Source organism: Hylobates moloch, unplaced genomic scaffold, assembly GCF_009828535.3.
Source record: "Hylobates moloch isolate HMO894 unplaced genomic scaffold, HMol_V3 SCAFFOLD_5, whole genome shotgun sequence".
NCBI lineage: Eukaryota > Metazoa > Chordata > Mammalia > Primates > Hylobatidae > Hylobates > Hylobates moloch.
In genome coordinates, this window is record NW_026652280.1 from 14829399 (window position 1) to 14844060 (window position 14662).

Consider the following 14662-nt stretch of genomic DNA (forward strand, 5'->3'; position numbering starts at 1 on the left):
AAATAATCTAGAACTAGAGATAAAGTTTTGAGCAATGCAAACATTTTTGGAATCCAGTATATTTATGTTCAATTCAATTGCTTTCCTGAGGAGAGATCAGCCCTTACTGTTATAATTTCCTCACACAAAGATGAGTTACTACCTGAACCAAAAATTAATTTGCACCTCAAGAAATATAGTAAAGAGAGAGTTACCAATCTGCCAGGTAAGAAATTGCTTAAAGATAGAATAAAAGTGTTAGCATTCTTTAAAATTGAATTTTCATCTTGCTTCAGTGGAGGTGCAGTATAGGTAATGAGTTCATTCTATTCCATGATTGATGGTGTCTGCACATTTTTTCCATACTTTCCCAAAGAATTTGGCTTCTTATTTTTATAGACATATAGATGGGCTCCTGTAGGTGGAGTTAAATGCAGCACAGAAAATAGCTATTTAAGGAAAGAAAGGTAATTTAATCACTTTATCTGCTCCGTATTGGACTGTTTCTCACCCAATTGCCAATAATTGAAGCAATTAGAGAACAATCTTCAGTCACCACTTTACAGGTGCTACCAAAAGGTCACAATTTGTTGCTGTTATAATCTGCTGCTGAGTTTGAACTGGCATGTTGGATCTAAAATATCTCACTGCTCTTTTTCCGTAATTATTACTTTTCCTGGAGGTTGTGAGGTGGGCCTTAATTATGTGCTGGATTGAAGTCAAAAAATACTCATATAACTCAGTAGTTTATAAGCAGATCAGCAGCAGTGCAGCACTGAATATATTGGGCTGTTCCAAAAACAGGGAGTATTAATTATGGGGATATTGCATTCATTAGGGTCCTGAGCAAAGTAAGCAGTGAAATCACTGCACAAGGGATAAGAGGATAATTAAAATGCTTAGGCACATAAACCTACTTAGCCTACAACCAGGCTGTATTACTGTCCTGAGTGATGGAAGCATATGTAGTTATCCCATTCTCTTTCCAGTTAAATTATTAAATTATAATTGGTTTGGCATATGTAAGGGTGTAATCCCTCATTTATCTAACATATGTTGTCATATGTTAGATATGACTGATCATGATACCAGGGAAATAGTGATAACATTTATACACACACACACCAGAGTCCTGTGCAACAGAACTGTTAAAAAAAATGAGACCTATATGATGTTACAAACTTTTTATTATGACACGTTAAGACTTTGAAAGGAAAAAAAAAAATAAGGAAAAAAGGAAGAGAAGAACAATGACACCTATCATCGTGATTACTTCATAAAGAAAAAAGCATTTTAATAACAAAATTGAGAAAGAATTTAGTTGAGAATGAATAATAGTGCATTATTATCTCCAAATGTGGCTTTATGAAAAACTCCTTAAGTTGCTTCTAATGTTTTTCTTTCTTTGTAAAACAGTAATAACTTTGACATAAATTCTTATATGTTTGTAGATCAATTTTTTGTGAAACACCAGTAAAGAGAGAGAGAAAGAAAATGGTGACAAACAACATATTCAAGAAGGTGGTTTTGAATCACACTGGACAGACAATGACACAGTCTACAGAGGTGAGAGAAGATTTTCAGGAAAAAGTGTAAAAGAGATAGAAGCTTTGATTTGAAGTTTGAATATGAGTTAATGAAAAATCAGACGGTAGCATGCATTTTCCAGGCAGGGTAGAGAAAATCAATTTGCACATAAAGAAGCATAAGCAGGCACAATGCACTTGGGAAATGTAAATAGCTCTGGATAAGTGGAATACAGGTTGCATGTTTGGGACAACTGAGAGAAAGAGAGAGTAAATTTTTAAATCACTGGGCCTGGAAATTCATAGTACAGAAGGCCTCGCATGCTATAGATATTTTGTATGAAATATTATGTGGAGTACAAAGTATGATCACTTGTTGAGAAATAATCCCGAACTAAAGATAAATTTAGGAACAATGTAAACATTTTAGGAATCTGGTATATTTATGCTCAACTAGTCAGTAAAAACGTTTAATTTTTCAAAAATTTACTTACAATCTTTCACTACGGTCTGATGGATAAAAGCCTTTAAGTAAGAAAATATTATATCAGAAGGTATGTGATCAAGAAGACAAAGATATGAAAAAACATAAAGGAGAGTTATTAATCTGATGAACTCTCCCAAGATACTGAATTTAACAAACTGGCAAGAAACACAGGAGATTATGTAAACACAGCATAGGATAATTCCTAGAGGAAGGGAAAATGATGGCCCACATCCAAGATCTAGAAATACAAGAATTGTCTTGGCACATGGTGAAAGATGAGGTTAAAGGCTGAGAGAAGAAGGCATATTAAAGTGAATATAATATGCAAGGCCAAGTAACACAATGCCCAATAAAGACATAAGGAATATGCTAGAAAAACAAAGTGTTCTGTTCTGTCACCAGGGCTGATGTTAGGAGATTCTGTTTATGGTTGTTAGCAATAGGGATGATTGTCTCCCTCCCATACTAGAGGCCTGGTGTGACAGGGAACATCCAACTCCCAGTGAACACAATTACCTATGAGTGGAAAGATTTGCAGACATGCAGGAGGCAAGTGTATACTGTGATGAAGATAAAAACAGAAGATAGTATCTTTTTGGGGGGGGCAATATAGATGGACACCCAAAAGGGCTCCTCAATCTGTAAAATTAAAACAAAATTGAATATGAGAACAATTACCCCAATACAAAGTTGTAGTTCCCTTCCCGGTTTTCAGACCTGTTCCAGTTTTCAAACTAGGACCTACTGACTGAAAGCAAAACTAGGCCCAACTGACTGAAAGCAAAACTAGGTCCAGAATGAAGGAAACTAAGTATCACATCAATTGTATGTGGTGATGATTTCTCCAGACATTCCTCAAAGGGATTTCTGGACATTTTCTTAGTCAGCTGTGCACTAGGAAAACAGAAATACTGAAACATTTTGAAGACTCTTGAACACAGGGTTAGAGTTGACAACAATAGCCAGAGACTCAAAGTGTCATCATCATCATCATGCTCCCTCCCCAAATATTGGGGGCATACGTAGGAAAATAATAAATGGATTTGATGCAGTATGGCTCTGTGTCCCCACTCAAATCTCATGTTGAATTGTAATTCCTACGTATTGGGGAAGGGACCTGATGGGAGGTGATTGGATCATGGGGACAAATTTCTCCCTCACTGTTCTCATGATGGTGAGTGAATTCTCATGAGATCGGATTATAAAAGTGTGGCACTTCCCTCCTTATTCTCTCTGTCTTGCCACCATGTAAGGTGTGCCTTGCTTCTGCTTCTCCTTCCATCATGATTATAAGTTTTCTGAGGTCTCCCCAGCCAAGCGAGACTATGTGTCAACTAAACCTCTTTTCTTTATAAATTACCCAGTCTCAGGTAGTTCTTCATAGCAATGTGAAAATTGACTAATATAGGAGTCCAGAGCCATGCTAACTTCGTTATGGGCCTACTATCTAGTAGTTACTCTCTGATCCTCCAAACTGAAATAGACATACTAGATGTTTGGCATAGTTCCTAAGCTGTGTAATATCCTTGTCCTGTAGAGTAAAAGCTTCTACGGTAAGAAAAAAAAGGTAAAGCCTCTGAAATCTCACCCCCTCTGTATAATAAGTCAAAAACACTATCATATCCCAGGAAGGGATTTTTAGAAAGTATATATAATTCAAGTCTAAAAGGTACATAACTAAATATTCAGTCTATTTTAATTTAATTCACCAATCAGAACTCTGAAAGGATCCGACAGATCGTAGAAGATGTGAGTGGACTATTGTCAACTTAACCAAATAACAGCCCTAATTGTAGCCACTATATCAAATGCAGTATCTTTTCCGAAGCACATAAACAAAATTTCATGTGCATGGTATACAGCCATTCATCTGGAAAATGTGTCCTTTTTAACTTCTATAAGAATATAAAATTAGATATATTTCACATTCATATAGAAATGACAATAATATATCCTTAAAGTTTTGCCCCAGATGAGGTTAACTTTGCCACCTCATCATAATATAAACTCATGAGCTCTAGACCATCTGTACATCCTGCAGAGAATCACTCTGGTCTGTTATCTTGATTATCTCATACTCATCAAGTCAGGTAAGCAAGAAGTGACTAGCACATTGTGGCCTTAGTGAAACAAGCATTTTCTGATGGTAGGATATAAACTTCATTAGAAACCCCATGAAAACTCAGTCTCACTACAGCATCAAAATATTATATATTTATATCTATTTATATATAAATATATATTTATTTTATATATGTCTTATATAGAGAGAGATTTATTAAAATGAGAGAGATAAAAATGAAGTATTTTACTGTGCTTTGCTTTATTGTTCTTTACAGATATTGTGTATTTTACAAATTGAAGATTGGAAGCAATTCTATGTCAAACAAGTCTATTGGTGCCAGTTTTCCAAAAGTATGTGTTCATTTCATGTCTTTGAGTCACATTTGGATAATTCTTGCAATACTTCAAACATTTTTTATTATGATATATGTTATGGTAATTTATAATCATTGATCTTTATTGTTACTATTAAAATTGTTCTGGGGCCATAAACATCACCCATATAAGACTGTAAACTTAATGGATAAATGTTGTATGTGTTCTGACTGCTCCAGTAACTAGCCATTTCCCCATCTCTCTACCTCTCTGTGGGTAACCCTATTCCCTGAGACACAAGAACATTGAAATTAGGCCAATTAATAAATCTACAATGACCTTTAAGTGTTTCAGTGAAAGAATCTCACACCTCTCACTTTAAAACAAAAGCTAGAAATGATTAAGCTTAGTGAGGAAGTCAGGTCAAAACCCGGATAGGCCGAAAGCTAGGCCTCTTGTGTCAGTTAGCCAAGTTGTACATGAAAAGGAAAAGTTCTTAAAGATAATCAAAATAGCTATTCCTGTGAACACATGAATCATAAGAAAGCAAAACAGTCTTATTACTGATAATGGAGAAAGTTTTAGTGGTCTAGTTCAGACCAGCTATAATATTCTGTTAAGCCAAAGCCTAATCCATAGCATAGACCTAACTCTCTTCAATTCTATGAAGGCTGAGATAACTGAGGAAGCTCAGAAGAAAAGTTTGAGTGTGGCAGAGGTTAGTTCTTAAGGGATAGGGAAAGAAGCCACCTCCATAACATAAATGTGCAAGATGAAGCAGCAAGTGCTGATGTAGAAGCTGCAGCAAGTTATCCAGAAGATCTAGCCAAGATAAGTGGTGATGGTGGCTACATTAAATAAGAGATTTTCAGTGTAAACAAAACAGTCTTGGCCAGGTGTGGTGCCTCATGCCTATAATCCTAGCACTTTGGGAGGCTGAGGAGGTCGGACCACCTGAGGTCAGGAGTTCGAGATTAATCAGCCTGGCCAACGTGGTGAAACCCCGTCTCTACTAAAAATACAAAAATTAGCCAGACGGGGAGATGCATGCCTGTAATCCCAGCTACTCGGGAGGCTGAGGCAGGAAAAGCCCTTGAACCCAGGGGGTGGAGTTTGCAGTGAGCTGAGATTGTGCCATTGCACTCTAGCCTGGGTGACAGGACAAGACTCCATCTCAAAACAAAAACAAAAACAGTCTTGTGGTGGAAGATGCCATCTAGGACTTCATAGCAAGAGAGAAGCTAATGACTGACTTTAAAGCTTCACAGGACAAGTCAACTCTCTTGTTAGGAGCTAATGCAGTTGGGGACTTAAATTGAAGACAGTGCTCAATTATCATTCTGAAAATTGTAGAGCCCTGAAAAATGATGCTAAATCTCCTTTGTGCTCTATAAACGGAACAACAAGGTCTGGATGATAACATCTGTTTATAGCATGGTTTAATACATAGTTTAAACCCATTGTTGAGACCTACTGGTCAGAAAAAAATATTTCTTTCAAAATGTTACTGTTCATTGACAATGCACCTGGTTACCCAGGATCTCTGATGGTAAGGATTTTCATGTTGTTTTCATGCCTGCTAATATAACACCCATTCTGCAGCCAATGGAATGAGGAGTACTTTTGACTTTCAAGTCTTATGATTTAAGAAATACATTCTATAAGGCTACAGCAGCTATAGTGATTCCTCTAAAGAATCTGGCCAAAATAAATTGATAGCCTTCTGAAAAAAATTCACCATTCTAGATATCCTTAACACCATTTGTGATGCATAGAAGATCAAATATCAACATGAACAAGAGGTTGGAAGAAGTTGATTCCAACCCTCATGAATGACTTTGAGAGGCTCAATAATACAGTGGAAGATGTAGTGGGAATAACAAGGTAACTACAATTAGAAGTTGAACTTGAATATGTGACTGAATGACTGCAACCTCATGATAAAACATTCATGGATGAAGAGTTGCTACCTATGGATAAGCAATGAAAGTTGTTTCTTCAGATAGAATCTACTCCTAGTGAAGTTGTTGTGAACACTGTTGAAATGACAACAAAGGATTTAGAATATTACACAAAATTAGTTGATAAAGCAGCAGCAGCTTTTGAGATGATTTACTCTAGCATTGAAAAAAGGTCTACTGCGGGTAAAATGCTATCAAAAAACATCATGTACTACGGAGAAATATTTTGCGAAAGAATGCAACAAGCTCATCATTGTCTTATTTAAAAAAAATTGACACAGCCATCTCAAGCTTCAGCAACCACCACCCTGATCAGTCAGCAGCCATCAAACATCAATGAAAGATTTTCCCAGCAAAACATTTTTATGACTCTCTGAAGGCTGAGATTATTGTTAGCATTTTTTGGTAAAAAGTAGTTTTTAATTAAGGCATGTGCTTTTTTAGACATAATGATATTGCACATTTATAGACTATAGTATCATGTAGGCATAACTTTTATATGCACTGGGAAACCAAAAAATTTGTGTGACATGCTTTATTGCAATATTCACTTTATTGTGGGTTTTTGGAATGAAGTCTACAAACTCTCTGAGGGAATAAGGGATTTAGTTTTTCTAAAAAATATCTTTATTTTGGCATCTTCATTTATTTAATGACAATTCAGTGAGTCAGATAATTTTAGGTTGGCAGGTCTTTGATGATAACACTGTTTCATTGAAGTTTCACTCATCTCATTGTTGCAAGAAGTTGGTGTGGGGATATCACAGTATCTATAATTATTTTTCCCTCTTAGTCAACCAGGCTTATATTCACTGAAATAATCTGGATAATCTGTTTTATTCTCAATTGTAATATTCAATTATATTCCATATGATAAGATCATTATTAGGATGGACTGCTAGCACACAGAGAGAGATGAACATACAAGCAAAGGCATAACATGTTATTGTGACTATAAGAGAAGATAGAGTTTAGAAAGGAAAGAAAATGCCTGAAAAACCAAAGTGGAACTTGTAGCAGTTGTCAGTGTCCTACTCATTTACCTTCACACTCTGCATGTCGATATACATACGCCTGACATCAACTGCTTGAGAAATTTTTCTGGAACCCAATCTGGCTTTGCCACCTAGAGATAAGCTTGAAGTTCCCAGGATTTGACGTCATCCCAGGAGCAAGTATTAAACAATGACTCACAAGACTTCCTCATGTATATGAACCCCAGCTCCCTCCACCTCCCTCAAACGTTGGGCAGAATAACCCCAAAGTACAAGTGTTATGTTACCAAGACCACTCTCCACTTACAGAAACAAGTTGCTTGTTGAAGAACTCTGCATGGTCTGTGTTTGCTCATTTCCATTCCCTTTCTACCTTGTTCACTCTCCTACTGGTGTTTCCCGAGATCACCTACAAAATAAGTTATATTACAAAATAAACAATTCAATCTTGATCTCAAGATGTACTTCCAAGGGGACATAAATTAAGACAGAATCCAATAAAGGGAATGGTCAACTGTTAACCGGAGATAGAACATGTTGAAAATTAAGGAATTCAGTAGTGTCTCAAAGCAATGTCACAGCTTCTGCTGAGCATCTCACTGTTCATATTTCAGCAGTCACTCAGGAAGAAATCACCTTAGGGAATGTGGGTCACCAGTGAATGACATTTGAAAGACAGATTGGTCACTAGAAAGAATAATAAGATGGAAAAGAAAAACTGTACCAGCGAGTCCAGCAGTCATAATCTTTCAACTAAATCTCAGGTAATAGTATAACAATATAAGCTAATAATAAATAAAATAAATTCCAGCCAACTGACAAATAGGAAATCCAATGTGATTTCTCTGATTGGTGCTATGGCAGTGAGAGATTTAAATCAAAGGATGAATTATGCACAATAACAGTTTAATATGAATCACATTGACTGGTTTTCCCCCTATTCTTCTCTAGGCATATTTAAGCACTGCCTAAATTCTTTTAGCCAGACATCTTCGAGGAAATTTAAAATTATATGAGCAACTGAATACTATTTTTAATCAAGTTCAAATCCTTCATGATATGTTTCTTAGGAAATATACGTTAGCAGTGCTCTAATTTGAACAAAGCTACCTAAGAACCATCTCCTTAAAAGATTCATATTATAGGCCGGGCGCAGTGGCTCACGCTTGTAATCCCAGCACTTTGGGAGGCCGAGGCGGGCGGATCACGAGGTCAGGAGATCGAGACCACGGTGAAACCCCGTCTCTACAAAAAATACAAAAAAATTAGCCGGGCGTGGTGGAGGGCGCCTGTAGTCCCAGCTACTCGGAGAGGCTGAGGCAGGAGAATGGAGTGAACCCGGGAGGCAGAGCTTGCAGTGAGCCGAGATTGCGCCACTGCACTCCAGCCTGGGCGACAGAGCGAGACTCTGTCTCAAAAAAAAAAAAAAAAAAAAAGATTCATATTATAATTCGTTTTAAATTTCATCATGGTATTAATACTTTATCCTGCTATACATATTGTGTATTGAAATTGTACAAAAATTCTAGCTTGGTATAGGAGAAGAAAAATGAACACTTGTAATGTACCACATAAAACCAGAGAAATTAGACACGGAGAACTAGACACAGTTATGAACCATTGCCATTATATTCTCCCAAGGTCACAGGACCAAGGTGAAATTTCAAAAGCCTAATAAAGTGTGTGTCATGTAAATAGTTATAAAAAACAACTTTCTGATAGAATTTAAGAGATAAGAGAGCTCAGAATATGATTTAAGTAAAGTGCAACAGTATTTGCACTTAGAGCTTCTATTGGAAAGACATTTCAGACACTGATTTAGAGTATAATGGGCTTGTCTAAGGCAAACTGTATGTAATTTATTACATACATAGAACATTTTTCTATGTAGATACTTTCTGTAAAGTCTTTTATTCTCCCAATTGCTATGTTTCCATATGGAGAACATCTTTATCTCCAAGAAACTGAAGGAACTTCTTTGTTGCCAGAAAAATGTAGGAGTAAGAATGTTTTACTAGGATTAATATTCTTTCCATCTGGCATTTTACTGTTTGAACCACATTATAAATAATACTTTTAACAACAAATAAAGGTTTAAGGGGTCATTAAGTGTATTATTTTAAAGACAAAATATATTTAAAAAGAGCCAAATGAATGTCTCTGAGGACCTAATTAAAATTTAAGAATTTAAAATAGAGTCTTGAAAAGCTAAATAAGATACACATAGTAACTAACTATAATAATACTAGAGAACTTTTTTTGCAAATAGACTATATCAAACATTTCAGTTTAGAGGCACAAGGTGTCATGTTCTCAGAAATGAAGGTAGAATTTAAACATTATGTGCTCATTTTATTTGCTCTAATATAAACATCAGAGAAATAACCTTTCCATGGAACAAAAACTGTTTCTGATAGACTCACAAAGACATTGTAGACATTCTCTGTCTCTGCCTCTGTGTGTGTGTGTGTGTGTGTGTGCACACAAACATATCCCTGGGTACACAGAAAGAATACAAAGACACAGAGACTTAACTTCAAAGAATAGTGATAAATAGCATCACATCAAGTTGAAGAAACATGCCACGCAGAACAGCAGGTTTGGACTTGAGTCAACAGACAACAGATTACAGGAGCACATTCCAGTTAACTACAGACTTCAAAAAGAGGTGGCCCCACAAACAGCAGCAAAGTATCTTGGCTACAAGTGTCTTCAAAAATACAAAATGGAATAGATTTATATGCAGCTTTGATTGCTTAAAAATGTGTTTAAAACAAAGCTTTTGAAAATTCTAATAGCTGCCCAAGTACTAGCCTGAATAAACCAGAAATGCATGGGAGGGCTACAAGATTACAGTTATTTAAACACAGGAAAGAAACAGATAATGAGGAGTGCCTAAGGAGATTCAGCATAGTCCTGCCAGCAAAGATTATTTATTTACTTCAAGAGTTAAGAGTGGCGGTTTGGGGATAGCACGAGGAGATATCAGCTGTGATGGCTTGGAGAAACAGTGTAAACCGGCAGTGTAAACAAGAGCAGGGCATGTATGAGTAGTTGAGAACGGTGAATAGGAGTATGACTAGACAAGATAGTAGGCATGACCAGTTTTTTGGGGGACACAGTCTAAGTTGGTCTGGTGTCTGGAATGAGACTGGGGCCTAGTAAAAAGAAGCGTCCATACAGGAGCTTAAATGGGCTGTACCTTGTAGCATTCTGAGGACAGATCTGATTTCTGAGAAGGGAAAGTGGTAAAAGTATTGTCCACTCCTTTTTAAGTTGGTGGCTGAGCTTGGTGAGATGTGTTTTTAAAAAACATTTAGTCTGTTCTACTTTTCTTGAAGACAGAGGACTGTAAGGGATATAAAGGTTTCACTGAATACTAGGAGCCTGAAAAACTGCTTGGCTGATTTGACTAATAAAGGCTGGTCTGTTATCAGACTGTATAGAGGTGGGAAGGCTAAACTGAGGAATTATGTCTGACAGAAGGGAAGAAATGACTGCGGTGGCCTTCTCAGACCCTGTAGGAAAGGCCTCTACTTACCTAGTGAAAGTGTCTACTTAGACCAAGAGGTATTTTAGTTATCTGACTTGGGGCATGTTGAGTAAAGCTAATTTGCCAGTCCTGGGTGGGGGCAAATCTTCAAGCTTGATGTGTAGGGAAGGGAGGGGGCCTGAAGAATCCCTGAGGAGTAGTAGAATAGCAGATGGAACACTGAGAAGTTATTTCCTTGAAGATAGATTTCCACAGTGGAAAGGAAATGAGAGGTTCTAAGAGGCAGCTAGTGGCTTGTACTATAGCATAGCCTGCCTTTGCTGGTGTGTGGCGATTAGACCTGGTGGAACCGCCATCAATAAATCAAGCGTGATCAGGGTGAGGAACAGGAAAGAAGGAAATATGGGGAAATGGGGTGAATGTCAGGTGGATCAGAAAGACACAGTCATGAGGGTCAGGTGTGGTATCAGGAATAATGTGGGAGGCCAGATTGAAGTCTGGGCCAGGAACAATGGTAATTGTGAGACTTAACAAAGAGTGAGTACAGCTGAAGGAGCTGGGGAGCAGAAAGTATAAGCGTCAGGTATGAGGAAGAAAATAGATTTTGGAAGTTATGAGAAATATAGAGAGTGAGTTGAGCATAGTTTGTGATTTTCAGGGCCTCTGAAAGTATTAACGCTGCGGCAGCTGCTGCACGCACACATGAGGGCTAGGCTAAAACAGTAAGGTCATGTTGTTTGGACAGAAAGGCTACAGGGTGCAGTCCTGGCTCTTGTGTAAGAATTCTGACCGCACTAACCATGCCTAGGAAGGAAAGGAGTTGTTTTGTAAGGGATTGAGGTTTGGAACCCTGTGGTCACGATCAGCAGGGAGAGCATGCGTGTTTTTATGAGAATTATGCCGAGATAGGTAACAGATGAGGATGAAATTTGGGCTTGACTGAAGTAATGGGGGCTGTCTGTGGAGGCTTGCGGCAGTATTCAGGTAATTTGCTGAGCCTAATGGGTGTCAGGGTCAGTCTAAGTGAAAGCAAAGAGAGGCTGGGATGAAGGGTGCAAAGGAATAGTAAAGAAAGCATGTTTGAGATCCAGAACAGAATAATGGATTATGGAGGGAGGTATTGAGGATAGGAGAGTATATGGGTTTGGCACCATGGGGTGGATGGGCAAAACAATTTGGGTGATAAGGCATAGATCCTGAACTAACTTGTAAGGCTTGTCTGGTTTTAGGACAGGTAAAATTGGGGAACTGTAAGGAGAGTTTATAGGCTTTAAAAGGCCATGCTGTAGCAGGTGAGTGATAGCAGGCTTTAATCCTTTCAAAGCATGCTGTGGGATGGGATATTGGCATTGAGTGGGGTAAGGGTGATTAGGTTTTAATGGGGTGGTAAGGGGTGCATGATCGGTCGCCAAGGAGGGAGTAGAGGTATCTTATACTTGCGGGTTAAGGTGGGGGAATACAAGAGGAGGACGCAAAGGAGGCTTTGGATTGGGAAGAAGGGCAGCAATGAGATGCAGCTGTAATCCAGGAATTGTAAGGGAAGCAGATAATTTAGTTAAGGTGTCTCGGCCTAATGAGGGAACTGGGCAGGTGGGGATAACTAAAAGGAATGCTTAAAAGAGTATTGTCTAAGTTGGCACCAGAGTTGGGGAGTTTTAAGAGGTTTAGAAGCCTGGCTGTCAATACCCACAACAGTTATGGAGGCAATGGAAACAGGCCCTTGAAAAGAAGGTAATGTGGAGTGGGTAGCCTCCGTATTGATTAAGAAGAGGATGGACTTACCCTCCACTGTGAGAGTTACCTGAAGCTCAGCGTCTGTGATGGTCTACGGGGCTTTCAAGGTGATCAGGCAGCGTCAGTCTTCAGCCGCTAAGCCGAGAAGGAGTCAGTCAGAGAGCCTTGGGCCAGAGTTCCAGGGGCTCTGCGAGTGGCTGCCAGGTGAGTTGAACAGTCCAATTTCCAGTGCGGTCCCACACAGATGGGACACGGCTTAGGAGGAATCCTGGGCTGCGGGCATTCTTTGGCCTGGTGGTCAGGTTTCTGGCACTTGTAGCAAGCTCCTGGCGGAGGAGTTTCCGGAGGAACGCCTGGCCGCTGCGGTTCAGGTGTTTAGAAGTTCTTGGGTGCTGGAGATGTGGCTGGGGTTTGTCTCACAGTGGAGGCAAGGAATTGCAACTTCTTTCTATTATTGTACACCTTGAAAGCAAGGTTAATTAAATCCTGTTGTGGGGTTTGAGGGCCAGAATTTAATTTTTGGAGTTTTATTTAATGTCGGGAGCAGATTGGGTAATAAAATGTATATTGAGAATAAGATGGCCTTTTGACCTTTCAGGGTCTAGGGCTATAAAGTGTCTCAGGGTTGCTGCTGAATGAGCCATGAACTGGGCTGGATTTTTATATTTGATGAAAAAGAGCCTAAACGCTATCTGATTTGTGATAAAGAAAAAGGAGCATTAACCTTCACTATGCCTTTAGCTCCAGCCGCCTTTTTAAGAGTAAATTGCTGGGCAGGTGGGGGAGGGCTAGTCATGGAATGAAACTGTAAGCTGGACCAGGTGTGAGGAGGGGAGGTGATAAAAGGATTATAAGGTGGAGGAGTGGAGGCTGAGGAAGAATTTGGACTAGGTGTGAAGAGGGGAGGTGATAAAAGGATTATAAGGTGGAGGAGCGGAGGCTGAGGAAGAATTTGGACCTAGCTCAGCCTGGCGAGGAGCAGCCTGGGGAGGAAGGGAGAGGTTAGATGGGTCTGTAGAAAAGGAAGATTAGAAAGACTCAGCGATGCTTGGGGTTGGGACTGAGGGGACAGGTGGGAGTGAAAGAAGGAAGATTTGGGATGAGTTGCATTGGAAACAGAGACTAGAGAGGGACCGATGTGTAAAAGAATGCCTGCACGTCAGCCACCTCAGACCATTTGCCTATTTTAGGGCAAGAATTATTTGGATCTTGCAGGATGGAAAAATTAAAAGTGCCATTTTCTGGCTATTTGGAACTACTGTCAAGTTTGTATTGGGGTCAAGCAGCATTGCAGAAGAAAATAAGATGCTTAGATTTTAGGTCAGGTGAGAGTTGAAGAGGTTTTTAGTTCTTAAGAACACAGGCTAAGGGAGAAGAAGGAGGAATTGAGGGTGGAAGGTTGCCCATAGTGAAGCCCAGAGAAAAGAGAGTAGAGACATGGAGGGAAGGGGTTCGGGGGTTCTTACCCTCCAGAAAAGCAGGAAACGGGTCGGGGCACAGAGATACGAGGTTGGGGCACAGAAATAAGGGATTGGGCCGCAGAGATATAAGAGGTTGGGGCACTGAAATAAGGGATCGGGGCATAGAGATATAAGAGGTTGGGGCATAGAGATATAAGAGGTTGGGGTGCAGAAATAAGCAATTGGGGGTTCTTGACCCCTAGAAAAGTGGGACTTGCTGCTAAGGGTGAAGGACCAAGGCAGGCATCCCTGCATGGTCTGACACCTTTGAAACGTGGGTGAATAATCAGAGAGGTGTCCCTGCAATGATTAAACACCAAGGGAAGGCTACCTTCCCAGTCCGTGACTGTCGCCGGAGTTTTGGGTCCACAGATAAAACATGTCTCCTTTGTCTCTACCAGAAAATGAAAGGAATTGAAATTAAGAGAAGGGAGAGATTGAAGCGTGGTGCCAAGATTGAAAGGAGAAAGAGGTTGAAGGATAGTGAGGGAAGTTGGAGAAGAGAGTAAAAAGAGGCCGCTTCCCAGATTTGAAATTGGTGAGATGTTTCTTGGGCTGGTTGGTCTGATAACCTGAGGTCATAGGTGGATCTTTCTCATGGAGCAAAGAGCAGGAGGACAGAGGATTGATCTCCCAAGGGAGGTCCCC